Consider the following 14,862-nt stretch of genomic DNA (forward strand, 5'->3'; position numbering starts at 1 on the left):
AAAAGCCTTAGCTGGGAATCGAACCGAGTACATTTACATTGTGAAGCGATGTCTTATCCACACAGACCACTTGTTCTTCACTGTTATTAACTTGTTCGTTCAAGATGTTAACACTTTCTGATGTTAATGACATCAAAAAATATGCTGATTAACTAATGTTTACTCCTTTGTTGAGGAAGAGGGGTGGCCCCTAACCAAAAAAAAGAAGGAAAAATAAAAGGAAGAAAAAAAGTCTTATGAAAATCCGAGTTAAAAAGGCATAGCCGGAATCGAACCGAGTACATCTGCATTGTGAATGGATGTTCTTATCCACAAACCATTTGTGCTTCACTGTTATTAACTTTTTCAATCAATAGGAAGAAAAAAATCATTTAAAAAAACACGAGTTAAAAAGGCATAGCCAGGAATCGAACCGAGTACATCTGCATTGTGAAGCGATGTCTTATCCACAAGACCACTTGTGCTTCACTGTTATTAACTTGTTCGGTTCAAGATGTTAACACTTTCTGATGTAATGACATCAAAAATATGCTGATTACTAATTTTTACTCCTTTGTTGAGGAAGAGGGGTGGCCCCTAAACAAAAAAAAAGAAGGAAAATAAAGGAAGAAAAAAATGCTTAAGAAAACAAGAGTTAAAAAGGCATAGCGGGAATCAAACCGAGTACATCTGCATTGTGAAGGATGTCTTCCACAAGACCACTTGTGCTTCACTGTTATTAACTTGTTCGGTTCAAGATGTTAACACTTTCTGATGTTAATGACATTAAAAATATGCTGATTAACTAACAATTTACTCCTTTTGTTGAGGAGGAGGGGTGGCCCCTAAACAAAACAAAAAGAGAAAGAAAAATAAAATGGAAGAAAAAAAATGCTTAAGAAACAAGAGTTAAAAAGGCATAGCCGGGATTCGAACAGAGTACATCTGCATTGTGAAGCGATGTCTTATCACAAGACCACTTTTGCTTCACTGTTATTAACTTGTTCGGTTCAAAATGTTAACTCTTTCTGATGTTAATGACTTTAAAAAATATGCTGATAACTAATTTTACTCCTTTGTTGAGGAAGAGGGGTGGCCCCTAAACAAACAAAAAGAAGGAAAATCAATAGAAGAAAAAAAATCTTAAGAAAATACGAGTTTAAAAGGCATAGCCGAGAATCGAACCGAGTACATCTGCATTGTGAAGCGATGTCTTATCCACAAGACCACTTTTGCTTCACTGATTATCTTGTTCGGTTGAAGATGTTAACATATCTGATGTTATGACTTTAAAAAATATGCTGATGAACTAAGTTTACTCCTTTGTTGAGGAAGAGGGGTGTGGCCCCTAAACAAAACAAAAGGAAAATCAATAGGAAAAAAAAAATATTAAAAAAACACGAGTTTAAAAGGCTTAGCTGGGATCGAACCGAGTACATTTACATTGTGAAGCGATGTCTTATCCACAAGACCACTTGTGCTTCACTGTTATTAACTTGTTCGGTTCAAGATGTTAACACTTTTCTGATGTAAATGACATTAAGAAAATATGCTGATTAACTAATTTCACTCCTTTGTTGAGGAAAGAGGGTGGCCCCTAAACAAAAGAAAGAAGGAAAAATAAAAAGGAAGACAAAATGCTTAAGAAAACACGAGTTAAAAAGGCATAGCCGGGAATCGAACCGAGTACATCTGCATTGTGAATATGTCTTATCCACAAGACACTTTTGCTTCACTGTAAATAACTTGTTCGGTTCAAATGTTAACTCTTTCTGATGTTAATGACTTTAAAAAATATGCTGATTAACAATTTTACTCCTTTGTTGAGGAAGAGGGGGTGGCCCCTAAACAAAAAAGAAGGAAAAATCAATAGGAAGAAAAAATGCTTAAGAAACACGAGTTAAAAAGGCATAGCCGAAATCGAACCGAGTACATCTGCATTGTGAAGCGATGTCTTATCCACAAGACCACTTTTGCTTCACTGATATTATCTTGTTCGGTTCAAGATGTTAACACTATCTGATGTTAATGACTTTAAAAAATATGCTGATGAACTAAGTTTACTCCTTTGTTGAGGAAGAGGGGGTGGCCCCTAAACAAAAAAAAAAGAAGGAAAATCAATAGAAGAAAAAAATATTTAAAAAAACACGAGTTTAAAAGGCTTAGCTGGAATCGAACCGAGTACATTTACATTGTGATGCGATGTCTTATCCACAGAGACCATTTGTGCTTCACTGTTATTAACTTTTTCAAATCAATAGGAAGAAAAAAATATTTAAAAAAACACGAGTTAAAAGGCATAGCCGGGAATCGAAACCGAGTACATCTGCATTGTGAATATGTCTTATCCACAAGACCACTTTTGCTTCACTGTAATAACTTGTTCGGTTAAAATGTTAACTCTTTCTGATGTTAATGACTTTAAAAAATATGCTGATAACTAATTTACTCCTTTGTTGAGGAAGAGGGGTGGCCCCTAAACAAAAAAAAAGAAGGAAAAATCAATAGGAAGAAAAAAATGCTTAAGAAAACACGAGTTAAAAAGGCATAGCCGAATCGAACCGAGTACATCTGCATTGTGAAGCGATGTCTTATCCACAAGACCACTTTTGCTTCACTGATATTATCTTGTTCGGTTCAAGATGTTAACACTATCTGATGTTAATGACTTTAAAAAATATGCTGATGAACTAAGTTTACTCCTTTGTGAGGAAGAGGGGGTTGCCCCTAAACAAAACAAAAAGAAGGAAAATCAATAGGAAGAAAAAAATATTTAAAAAAACACGAGTTTAAAAGGCTTAGCTGGGAATCGAACCGAGTACATTTACATTGTGAAGCGATGTCTTATCCACAAGACCACTTGTGCTTCACTGTTATTAACTTGTTCGGTTCAAGATGTTAACACTTTCTGATGTAAATGACATCAAAAAATATGCTGATTAACTAATGTTACTCCTTTGTTGAGGAAGGGGTGGCCCCTTAACCAAAAAAAAAGAAGGAAAAATAAAAGGAAGAAAAAAAGTCTTATGAAAATCCGAGTTAAAAAGGCATAGCCAGGAATCGAACCGAGTACATCTGCATTGTGAATGGATGTCTTATCCACAAGACATTTGTGCTTCACTGTTATTAACTTTTTCAAATCATAGGAAGAAAAAAATATTTAAAAAACCGAGTTAAAAAGCATAGCCAGGAATCGAACCGAGTACATCTGCATTGTGAAGCGATGTCTTATCCACAAGACCACTTGTGCTTCACTGTTATTAACTTGTTCGGTTCAAGATGTTAACACTTTCTGATGTAAATGACATCAAAAAATATGCTGATTAACTAATTTTACTCCTTTGTTGAGGAGAGGGGTGGCCCCTTAACCAAAAAAAAAGAAGGAAAAATAAAAAGAAGAAAAAATGCTTAAGAAAACAAGAGTTAAAAAGGCATAGCCGGGAATCAACCGAGTACATCTGCATTGTGAATGGATGTCTTATCCACAAGACCACTTGTGCTTCACTGTTATTAACTTGTTCGGTTCAAGATGTTAACACTTTCTGATGTTAATGGCATTAAAAAATATGCTGATTAACAAATTTTACTCCTTTGTTGAGGAGGAGGGGTGGCCCCTAAACAAAACAAAAAGAGAAGGAAATAAAATGGAAGAAAAAAAATGCTTAAGAAAACAAGAGTTAAAAGGCATAGCCGGGATTCGAAACAGAGTACATCTGCATTGTGAAGCGATGTCTTATCCACAAGACCACTTTTGCTTCACTGTTAATAACTTGTTCGGTTCAAAATGTTAACTCTTTCTGATGTAATGACTTTAAAAATATGCTGATAAACTTATTTTACTCCTTTGTTGAGGAAGAGGGGGTGGCCCCTAAACAAACAAAAAAGAAGGAAAATCAATAGGAAGAAAAAAATGCTTAAGAAAATACGAGTTAAAAAGGCATAGCCGAGAATCGAACCGAGTACATCTGCATTGTGAAGCGATGTCTTATCCACAAGACCACTTTTGCTTCACTGATATTATCTTGTTCGGGTGAAGATGTTAACAATATCTGATGTTAATGACTTTAAAAAATATGCTGATGAACTAATTTACTCCTTTGTTGAGGAAGAGGGGTGGCCCCTAACAAAACAAAAAAGGAAAATCAATAGGAAGAAAAAAATATTAAAAAAAACACGAGTTTAAAAGGCTTAGCTGGGAATCGAACCGAGTACATTTACATTGTGAAGCGATGTCTTATCCACAAGACCACTTGTGCTTCACTGTTATTAACTTGTTCGGTTCAAGATGTTAACACTTTCTGATGTAAATGACATTAAGAAATATGCTGATTAACTAATTTCACTCCTTTGTTGAGGAAGAGGGTGGCCCCTAAACAAAGAAAAAGAAGGAAAAATAAAAGGAAAGAACAAAATGCTTAAGAAAACACGAGTTAAAAAGGCATAGCCGGGAATCGAACCGAGTACATCTGCATTGTGATATCTTATCCACAAGACCACTTTTGCTTCACTGTAAATAACTTGTTCGGTTCAAAATGTTAACTCTTTCTGATGTTAATGACTTTAAAAAATATGCTGATTAACTAATTTTACTCCTTTGTTGAGGAAGAGGGGGTGGCCCCTAAACAAAAAAAAGAAGGAAAAATCAATAGGAGAAAAAAATGCTTAAGAAAACACGAGTTAAAAAGGCATAGCCGAAATCGAACCGAGTACATCTGCATTGTGAAGCGATGTCTTATCCACAAGACCACTTTTGCTTCACTGATATTATCTTGTTCAGTTCAAGATGTTAACACTATCTGATGTTAATGACTTTAAAAATATGCTGATGAACTAAGTTTACTCCTTTGTTGAGGAAGAGGGGGTGGCCCCTAAACAAAAAAAAAGAAGGAAAATCAATAGGAAGAAAAAATATTTAAAAAACACGAGTTTAAAAGGCTTAGCTGGGAATCGAACCGAGTACATTTACATTGTGATGCGATGTCTTATCCACAGACCATTTGTGCTTCACTGTTATTAACTTTTTCAATCAATAGAAGAAAAAAATATTTAAAAAACACGAGTTAAAAAGGCATAGCCGGGAATCGAACCGAGTACATCTGCATTGTGAATATGTCTTATCCACAAGACCACTTTTGCTTCACTGTAAATAACTTGTTCGGTTCAAAATGTTAACTCTTTCTGATGTTAATGACTTTAAAAAATATGCTGATAAACTAATTTTACTCCTTTGTTGAGGAAGAGGGGGTGGCCCCTAAACAAAAAAAAGAAGGAAAAATCAATAGGAAGAAAAAATGCTTAAGAAAACACGAGTTAAAAGGCATAGCCGAAATCGAACCGAGTACATCTGCATTGTGAAGCGATGTCTTATCCACAAGACCACTTTTGCTTCACTGATATTATCTTGTTCGGTTCAGATGTTTAACACTATCTGATGTTAATGACTTTAAAAAATATGCTGATGAACTAAGTTTACTCCTTTGTGGAGGAAGAGGGGGTGCCCCTAAACAAAAAAAAAGAAGGAAAATCAATAGGAAGAAAAATATTTAAAAAAACACGAGTTTAAAAGGCTTAGCTGGGATCGAACCGAGTACATTTACATTGTGAAGCGATGTCTTATCCACAAGACCACTTGTGCTTTACTGTTATTAACTTGTTCGGTTCAAGATGTTAACACTTTCTGATGTAAATGACATCAAAAAATATGCTGATTAACTAATGTTACTCCTTTGTTGAGGAAGAGGGGTGGCCCCTTAACCAAAAAAAAAGAAGGAAAAATAAAAAGGAAGAAAAAAAGTCTTATGAAAATCCGAGTTAAAAAGGCATAGCCAGGAATCGAACCGAGTACATCTGCATTGTGAATGGATGTCTTATCCACAAGACCATTTGTGCTTCACTGTTATTAACTTTTTCAAATCAATAGGAAGAAAAAATATTTAAAAAAACACGAGTTAAAAAGGCATAGCCGGAATCGAACCGAGTACATCTGCATTGTGAATATGTCTTATCCACAAGACCACTTGTGCTTCACTGTTATTAACTTGTTCAGTTCAAGATGTTAACACTTTCTGATGTAAATGACATCAAAAATATGCTGATTAACTAATTTTACTCCTTTGTTGAGGTAGAGGGTGGCCCCTTAACAAAAAAAAGAAAGGAAAAATAAAAAGGAAGAAAAAAATGGTTAAGAAAACCCGAGTTAAAAAGGCATAGCCGGGAATCGAACCGAGTACATCTGCATTGTGAATGGATGTCTTATCCACAAGACCACTTGTGCTTCACTGTTATTAACTTGTTCGGTTCAAGATGTTAACACTTTCTGATGTTAATGACATTAAAAAATATGCTGATTAACTAAGTTTACTCCTTTGTTGAGGAAGAGGGGGTAGCCCCTAAACAAAAAAAAAGAAGGAAAATCAATAGGAAGAAAATTTTTTTTTTAAAAACACGAGTTAAAAAGGCTTAGCTGGGAATCGAACCGAGTACATCTGCATCGTGAATGGATGTCTTATCCACAAGACCACTTGTGCTTCACTGTTAATAACTTGTTCGGTTCAAGATGTTAACACTTTCTGATGTTAATGGCATTAAAAATATGCTGATTAACAAATTTTACTCCTTTGTTGAGGAGGAGGGGGTGGCCCCTAAACAAACAAAAAAGAGAAGGAAAAATAAAATGGAAGAAAAAAATGCTTAAAGGTAATACAAAGTTTTGGGAAATATTGAAAATTGGGTGGATAATGAATCTTTACAATTTTGATATATTTGGATGCCCCTCTGGATGTATTATAAGCACTAGAAAAATTTACCTCTAAAACACTTCTGATTTCGAGAAATTGAATATAAAAATTTACCGGTGCTCCCGGTAAATGTTGATGAATTTCAAATAGCGCCTACGGACGTACAATGGTAGCTGCGACCATGAAAATGTCAGAATGATGTGATATATAATTTCCAAACGGTAGCTCATCGGTCAATTTTAGTCAAGAAACATTGTTTCATAGCTAATTGTTATCTTGACCTTGAGAGCGAGCTATAACATAAAGAGTTAATTATTTATAATTGCATAACTTTAGACTCGATTTCAACTGGGATGACGATCAATGAATATTGTAAGAACGCATACGCTTCCAATATGTTAATTTGAACCAAATTCATGACCCCCATACCAAAACTTTGTAATACCTTTAAGAAAACAAGAGTTAAAAAGGCATAGCCGGGATTCGAACAGAGTACATCTGCATTGTGAAGCGATGTCTTATCCACAAGACCACTTTGCTTCACTGTTAATAACTTGTTCGGTTCAAAATGTTAACTCTTTCTGATGTTAATGACTTTAAAAAATATGCTGATAACTAATTTTACTCCTTTGTTGAGGAAGAGGGGTGGCCCCTAAACAAACAAAAAGAAGGAAAATCAATAGGAAGAAAAAAATGCTTAAGGAAACACGAGTTAAAAAGGCATAGCCGAAATCGAACCGAGTACATCTGCATTGTGAAGCGATGTCTTATCCACAAGACCACTTTTGCTTCACTGATATTATCTTGTTCGGTTCAAGATGTTAACACTATCTGATGTTAATGACTTTAAAAAATATGCTGATGAACTAAGTTTACTCCTTTTGAGGAAGAGGGGGTGGCCCCTAAACAAAAAAAAGAAGGAAAATCAATAGGAAGAAAAAAATATTTAAAAAAACACGAGTTTAAAGGCTTAGCTGGAATCGAACCGAGTACATTTACATTGTGAAGCGATGTCTTATCCACAAGACCACTTGTGCTTCACTGTTATTAACTTGTTCGGTTCAAGATGTTAACACTTTCTGATGTAAATGACATAAAAAAATATGCTGATTAACTAATTTTACTCCTTTGTTGAGGAAGAGGGGTGGGCCCCTTAACCAAAAAAAAAGAAGAAAAATAAAAGGAAGAAAATGTCTTATGAAAATCCGAGTTAAAAGGCATAGCCAGGAATCGAACCGAGTACATCTGCATTGTGAAGCGATGTCTTATCCACAAGACCACTTGTGCTTCACTGTTATTAACTTGTTCGGTTCAAGATGTTAACACTTTCTGATGTAAATGACATCAAAAAATATGCTGATTAACTAATTTTACTCCTTTGTTGAGGAAGAGGGGTGGCCCCTTAAACCAAAAAAAAGAAGGAAAATAAAAGGAAGAAAAAAATGCTTAAGAAAACAAGAGTTAAAAAGGCATAGCCGGGAATCAAACCGAGTACATCTGCATTGTGAATGGATGTCTTATCCACAAGACCACTTTTGCTTCACTGTTATTAACTTGTTCGGTTCAAGATGTTAACACTTTCTGATGTTAATGGCATTAAAAAATATGCTGATTAACAATTTTACTCCTTTTTGTTGAGGAGGAGGGGTGGCCCCTAAACAAAACAAAAGAGAAGAAAAATAAAATGGAAGAAAAAAAATGCTTAAGAAACAAGAGTTAACTAGACTTTAATTCGTCACTTAGACGAATTAGGTGATACGTATGATAAGGGTTTACATAACGAATAATGCATTACACGATATATTATTTTGTAAAATGCTTCTCCCATTTATATGCTTCTCCCATTATGATCTATTCATATGTCAAGATTAAATGTGTCCTCCTTGATCATCATGGATCTAGGAAGATAGATTGAAACAATATATGACCTTTGACCCTGTGCAGTAACCAGTTACCATTTGACTCTAATTTACATCATGAGAACACCTTTTGAACGATTTTATCTTATTCAAAGAAATGAAAATGTAATTGATAAATGATTATCATCATTATGATAATATGATCATGATGATAATGATCATGATCATGAGCGCGATCATGACATCTTATGAAAAAATGAGGGTTGATTTAGATAGCATATAGTCTCAGCTACAACTTACTCAAAAGTCAACAAAATCCAAGCAGAAATAACGGCGATATTGCTCGCAAAAGACAGGAATGTAGACTCAGATTTGAGAAAAAGTCATCTCCCATAGAGATTACACGCAAAAAGTAATGGATTAAGTGAAAATAGGGTAATAATAAAGTAAAAAGGGTTGTTTGTGACATTATTGCGATTCTACGTGTTTTAATAATCAAAGGAGATGGTACAGTGAAGGTCAAAAGGAAAAAAAGTGAAGAAAAAAATTGTTGGAGACACCCGGACTCGAACCAGGGATCTCGAGATTGGAAGTCAAGTGCGTTACCGATATACCAAAACATTTCCCATAGCGATTACACGTAAACGGGAAATGGAATTCTGAAATCCTACTTTGCAAGTGAAATATGAGCATGATCCCGGCATCTATCGAAAAATAAGGGCGCACTGATAGCTCATTGTCTCAGCTACAACATATCCGAAGTTCAGCGAAAACGAAGCTAAAACAACAGAGATTTTGCTCGCGAAAGACCAGGAGTGTAGAATCCAGTTTTGAGAAAAAGTCATGTCCCATAGAGAATACATAAAATGTGAAAATTGACATGCCTTCTTTAATTGCAAAAATACGCCATGATGCCTTTGTCAAAATGGAAAATTGTGGATTATTTATTTGTAGAAAATTGTCTTAGGTAGAACATATCAAATTTAAAAGAAAATCAATAAATATTTACAGAGATACAATCAATTTTCCAAAATTATGCTGACGTCATAATATGCAAATTGAAATTTGAGTTTGGAGGCCATTATGATGACGTTATGAGTTAATTGAGGGTCAATGAGACATGAAATCATATCTCCAACTTATAACCTATCTAAATATGAAAAAATATTGGGAGTTTCTATCTATTCTGAAGAGTTACAAAGAATTTTGTATAGACATGTTTTTGCTCATGTATTGTGGATAAAGATAACGCAGGTCCGCGCGCGCTGTCAACTTTGACGGACGCTCATTGCGTTATTAAAAGGTGAACAAGTTATCAAAATGCTTGGAAAGATGTACCAAATATGATGATAGAGAAATTCGGCGATTCTATGTTGCAAAATGCTAGTACGCGCAAAAACGCGCGCGCATGCGCGTTTTGCGTGATTTTTTGTCAAATGCTCCATATGGCCTGAAACGTATGCAAAAAAATTTGGGATGATTTGGAGCATTTTAATTTTTTTCGCGCGCGTAAACGCGCGTACGAACGCGCACGCGCGCATTTGCGCACGTTATTGATCTGAAATTGACCGATGGATATTGATCTTCTTCCTGATAAATATGAATGAAAATTCCTTTCCGTTATGAAGATATGATCATAAGTTTATTTTCACAAAATGGCGCCTGGATGACGTCACGATAATTTTGAGTCTTTGAAAAGTCACGCAGTTTCTAAGTTAGACTAAGATCTATCATCATGGCAAGTTTCATGATAATGGCTTTATTCAGTCTTGAGATATCCTGCGAACAAATTCGAGGAAGAATAATAATAAACTAGACTTTATTCGTCACTTTGACGAATTAGGTGATACGTAGCTATTTTTTGTATCATGAAAGTGTGCCGATGATGATCTAATGATAATATTCATAAATACGATAATGACGATATTGATGATGACTTGTTGGTTTTTAATTATGATGACAATGATTAAAAATGGTATAGCGCCCCCTTCAGATATTCGATATACAATTGTTATATGATTAAACTATTAATTTACTTAACAAGCTCAAATTTTCGCCTGATTGCAGAGCCTACCAATCATTGAACTGACATTTCGACGCACTACATACGCAACATAATGAACAAGTCTAGACTGGAATGTAGTATCAATCACCTCCCATAAGAATAAGACGCATATTAAGCAAAAATCTATTGACGTCATCAAATGAATAAATATTGGTAATAATCTTGTGAAGAATTGTCTCAGCTACAACATATCAAATTTAGAAGAAAATTGATCAATATTTGCAGAGATAATATCATTTTCGTAAATATGTTGACGTCATAATATGCCAATTCGTATTTTTAGTTCCAAGGTCAATATGATTATGTAAAAATATACTTAATGGCCAAATGAGACATGAATCATATCTCCGACTCATACTTAATCTAAATATGAAGAAAAAATTGGCAGTCCTTATTCATCCCGATGTACTTTTTATAGGCATGTTTTTGCCCATGAGCTCGCACGCACGGATATTTATCTTCACGGACGCTCATTCCGTTATTAATAGTGATAAAAAGAAGAACATGGTATCAATTGTTCAGAAAAATATGAGGAATATCCTGTCAAAAAAAATTGATGGGTAATAATTTTTCGTTCGGCCGTGACGAGCGAAAACGCGCAAAAATGCGTGTTTTGCGCGATTTTTTATGAAATGCTTATAATGGCCTAAAACGTATGCAAAACAAATTTAAGACGATTTTGAGCAATTTAAAATTTTACGCGCGCGTTAACGCGCGCGCCTACGCGTACGCGCATTTTTGCGCGCATTTATTGACCTGAAATTGACCGGACGGATATTGATCTTAATCCTGATAATTATAAATGAAAAATTCCTTTTCGTTATGAAGATATGATCATAAGTTGATTTTCACAAATGGCGCCTGGATGACGTCACGATAATTTTGACTTTCTAAAAGTCACGCAGTTCTAAGTTAGACTAAGATCTATCATCATGGCAAGTTTCATGATAATGGCTTTATTCAGTCTTGAGATATCCTGCGAACAAATTCGAGGAAGAATAATAATAAATAAATAAATAAATAATAATAAAAATCTTGACGAAATCAAAAGGTGATACGTCTACGTACGTATCACCTAATAAATAAATAAATAAATAATAAAAATCTTGACGAAATCAAAAGGTGATACGTCTACGTACGTATCACCTAATAAAAAGGCATAGCCGGGATTCGAACAGAGTACATCTGCATTGTGAATATGTCTTATCCACAAGACCACTTTTGCTTCACTGTTAATAACTTGTTCGGTTCAAAATGTTAACTCTTTCTGATGTTAATGACTTTAAAAAATATGCTGATAAACTAATTTACTCCTTTGTTGAGGAAGAAGGGGTGGCCCCTAAACAAAAAAAAAGAAGGAAAAAATCAATAGGAAGAAAAAAATGCTTAAGAAAACACGAGTTTAAAAAGGCATAGCCGAAATCGAACCGAGTACATCTGCATTGTGAAGCGATGTCTTATCCACAAGACCACTTTTGCTTCACTGATATTATCTTGTTCGGTTCAAGATGTTAACACTATCTGATGTTAATGACTTTAAAAAATATGCTGATGAACTAAGTTTACTCCTTTGTTGAGGAAGAGGGGGTGGCCCCTAAACAAAAAAAAAGAAGGAAAATCAATAGGAAGAAAAAAATATTTAAAAAAACACGAGTTTAAAAGGCTTAGCTGGGAATCGAACCGAGTACATTACATTGTGATGCGATGTCTTATCCACAAGACCATTTGTGCTTCACTGTTATTAACTTTTTCAAATCAATAGGAAGAAAAAAAATATTTAAAAAAACACGAGTTAAAAAGGCATAGCCGGGAATCGAACCGAGTACATCTGCATTGTGAATATGTCTTATCCACAAGACCACTTGTGCTTCACTGTTATTAACTTGTTCAGTTCAAGATGTTAACACTTTCTGATGTAAATGACATCAAAAAATATGCTGATTAACTAATTTTACTCCTTTGTTGAGGTAGAGGGGTGGCCCCTTAACAAAAAAAAAGAAGGAAAAATAAAAAGGAAGAAAAAAATGGTTAAGAAAACCCGAGTTAAAAAGGCATAGCCGGGAATCGAACCGAGTACATCTGCATTGTGAATGGATGTCTTATCCACAAGACCACTTGTGCTTCACTGTTATTAACTTGTTCGGTTCAAGATGTTAACACTTTCTGATGTTAATGACATTAAAAAATATGCTGATTAACTAAGTTTACTCCTTTGTTGAGGAAGAGGGGTGGCCCCTAAACAAAAAAAAGAAGGAAAATCATAGGAAGAAAAAAATATTTAAAAAAACACGAGTTAAAAAGGCTTAGCTGGGAATCGAACCGAGTACATCTGCATTGTGAATGGATGTCTTATCCACAAGACCACTTGTGCTTCACTGTTAATAACTTGTTCGGTTCAAGATGTTAACACTTTCTGATGTTAATGGCATTAAAAAATATGCTGATTAACAAATTTTACTCCTTTGTTGAGGAGGAGGGGGTGGCCCCTAAACAAAAAAAAAAGAGAAGGAAAAATAAAATGGAAGAAAAAAAATGCTTAAGAAAACAAGAGTTAAAAAGGCATAGCCGGGATTCGAACAGAGTACATCTGCATTGTGAAGCGATGTCTTATCCACAAGACCACTTTTGCTTCACTGTTAATAACTTGTTCGGTTCAAAATGTTAACTCTTTCTGATGTTAATGACTTTAAAAAATATGCTGATAAACTAATTTTACTCCTTTGTTGAGGAAGAGGGGGTGGCCCCTAAACAAAAAAAAAAGAAGGAAAAATCAATAGGAAGAAAAAAATGCTTAAGGAAACACGAGTTAAAAAGGCATAGCCGAGAATCGAACCGAGTACATCTGCATTGTGAAGCGATGTCTTATCCACAAGACCACTTTTGCTTCACTGATATTATCTTGTTCGGTTGAAGATGTTAACTCTTTCAGATGTTAATGACTTTAAAAATATGCTGATAAACTAATTTTACTCCTTTGTTGAGGAAGAGGGGGTGGCCCCTAAACAAAAAAAGAAGGAAAAATCAATAGGAAGAAAAAAATGCTTAAGAAAACACGAGTTAAAAAGGCATAGCCGAAATCGAACCGAGTACATCTGCATTGTGAAGCGATGTCTTATCCACAAGACCACTTTTGCTTCACTGATATTATCTTGTTCGGTTCAAGATGTTAACACTATCTGATGTTAATGACTTTAAAAAATATGCTGATGAACTAAGTTTACTCCTTTGTTGAGGAAGAGGGGGTGGCCCCTAAACAAAAAAAAAGAAGGAAAATCAATAGGAAGAAAAAAATATTAAAAAAAACACGAGTTTAAAAGGCTTAGCTGGGAATCGAACCGAGTACATTTACATTGTGATGCGATGTCTTATCCACAAGACCATTTGTGCTTCACTGTTATTAACTTGTTCAGTTCAAGATGTTAACACTTTCTGATGTAAATGACATCAAAAAATATGCTGATTAACTAATTTTACTCCTTTGTTGAGGTAGAGGGGTGGCCCCTTAACAAAAAAAAAGAAGGAAAAATAAAAAGGAAGAAAAAAATGGTTAAGAAAACCCGAGTTAAAAAGGCATAGCCGGGAATCGAACTGAGTACATCTGCATTGTGAATGGATGTCTTATCCACAAGACCACTTGTGCTTCACTGTTATTAACTTGTTCGGTTCAAGATGTTAACACTTTCTGATGTTAATGACATTAAAAAATATGCTGATTAACTAAGTTTACTCCTTTGTTGAGGAAGAGGGGTGGCCCCTAAACAAAAAAAGAAGGAAAATCAATAGGAAGAAAAAATATTTAAAAACACGAGTTAAAAAGGCTTAGCTGGGAATCGAACCGAGTACATCTGCATTGTGAATGGATGTCTTATCCACAAGACCACTTGTGCTTCACTGTTATTAACTTGTTCGGTTCAAGATGTTAACACTTTCTGATGTAAACGACATAAAAAAAATATGCTGATTAACTAATTTTACTCCTTTGTTGCGGAAGAGGGGTGGCCTCTTAACAGAAAAAAAGAAGGAAAAATAAAAGGAAGAAAAAAATGCTTAAGAAAACACGAGTTAAAAAGGCATAGCCGAAATCGAACCGAGTACATCTGCATTGTGAAGCGATTTCTTATCCACAAGACCACTTTTGCTTCACTGATATTATCTTGTTCGGTTCAAGATGTTAACACTATCTGATGTTAATGACTTTAAAAAATATGCTGATGAACTAAGT

Source organism: Strongylocentrotus purpuratus, unplaced genomic scaffold (assembly GCF_000002235.5).
Source record: "Strongylocentrotus purpuratus isolate Spur 01 unplaced genomic scaffold, Spur_5.0 spur5_scaffold_2, whole genome shotgun sequence".
NCBI lineage: Eukaryota > Metazoa > Echinodermata > Echinoidea > Camarodonta > Strongylocentrotidae > Strongylocentrotus > Strongylocentrotus purpuratus.